Genomic DNA, 1,772 nt, shown 5'->3' with positions numbered 1-1,772 from the left:
GGGAGTGAAAATTGTTTAAATTTAAATTACAGAAAGTTTGTATTTTTTATTTTAAAAAGAAATGTAATTAAATGGGCTAGTGAGCCAACCCGTTTACCCACCAACCCGTGGTGGGTCGGGCTGGGTTCAAGATTTTCTGGCTCGCTAGTAAATGAGCCGGGTTGGGTTGCCTCACTAAGTGACCAACCCGTGGTGGGCCGGGCCGGGTCGAGCCGGGTTACCCGTTTTGACAGCTCTACCTGTGGCGGCATCCACCACCATCTCCATTGACACCACCCGCTAGCCAACAACAACCAACGTGAAACCCCAAATCTGCAAAATAAAGAAATCCAAAACGGCAAAAAAAATAATCAAGAGACAATCAAGAAACCAAAAATCCTTCATTTCAAACTCAATTATAGGAATCAGATTCCAAGACATAAAATCCCAAAGGTTTTCAAATTCCAAAAACCCAAAAATTTCCATCGAAAACAAGACGCACTCCGCTACTGTGCCGGTAGCTATCGCAACACGTCGCTGTCGCTTGCGCCCGCCATCACGACACTGTCTGCACTCCACCCATCGTGAGCTTTGAACCAAGAGGCTTCCGCGATTCCCACCGCTACGAGAACGCCCTCATTGCACCTTTGTCGCGCCTGGTTCAACGAACTCGAGCCCTTCCTCCCTACAACCATTGCACCAGAACCCAAGGAAGAAATAAGAGAAAACAAAGCCTCCAGCTTGTGAAACGAAGCAAGGCCAAAAATGATTTGAGGAAGGAGAAGTTTCCGAACGAAAAGAAAGAAAAGAGAAGACGAAGGTGGATGCTCGTGCTCCCCTAATCTGTGTGAGATGAAGAGCCTCAATTTTGTTCGAGAGAAAGAATGAACAAAGAAGGAGAAAAACCCAAAACTGGGTTTGGTTGTTGTTGGCTGCAAAACCAACGGCAAGTGCACTGGTCATAGCGTAGCAAGTGATAAATATCGTTCTCTCCCAAGGGACTTGTGCAACACATGACAATTCTTCCTTTTATAACTCAATTATACATCAAAGTGCACAAAAACAACACAAGAAACTCTTTTTGGTATTTTATCAAACAATTGGTGTGCAAGGAATTTAACACACTGTATTTACAATTTGTCAAGACTAGAATTCATCCATTTTATTCTCATGCATTCACAAACATCTCAATTCCATCCAATAAGTATTCAATTTCAATTCTAGGTTCAATCATATTTCTCAATACTTCAAGAACCATAATTCATGCCATGGGTGATCAAGCCACAACAAGCATTAAGCATAGAAATCAAATACTAACATGAATTGGAAAAGCATATATCATTAGCATCACAAAATACATAAGAATTCCATGTTTTACAACTAATCTCAACAAATAGGAAAAGCCCTCCATGGAGGAGAAGTTAGGGTTCTACAAATTGAAGAGATAGGGAAGAAATTGGAACCAAAGAGAAGATGCAAAGCCTTTCCCAAGGTTCTTGGCAGCTGCTCCATGCTCCATTTGCGCCTCCCCTTCGCATCTCCATCTCCAATTTGTGACCCATCTTCTTCCTCAACCTAAAAGGGACAAAATCACCATTGATGAAGCTTGAAGACCCAAGGAGGAGTGGGAGAGCTTCCCAACACCCAAAATAGCCTCCAAGGGCCTCTCCCAATCTCTATAGGTAAATAATGAAGTGTAGGAGGAGAAGTCTCCCAAAAATCGCGAGACCCATGTTTAAATAACCCATTTTGACATATCAGCGAAAATTCGCGCCCAGCTCGGATTCCTGGCG

This window comes from Vigna radiata, chromosome 8 (assembly GCF_000741045.1).
Source record: "Vigna radiata var. radiata cultivar VC1973A chromosome 8, Vradiata_ver6, whole genome shotgun sequence".
NCBI classification, from domain to species: domain Eukaryota; kingdom Viridiplantae; phylum Streptophyta; class Magnoliopsida; order Fabales; family Fabaceae; genus Vigna; species Vigna radiata.
This window is presented reverse-complemented; position numbering follows the sequence as displayed.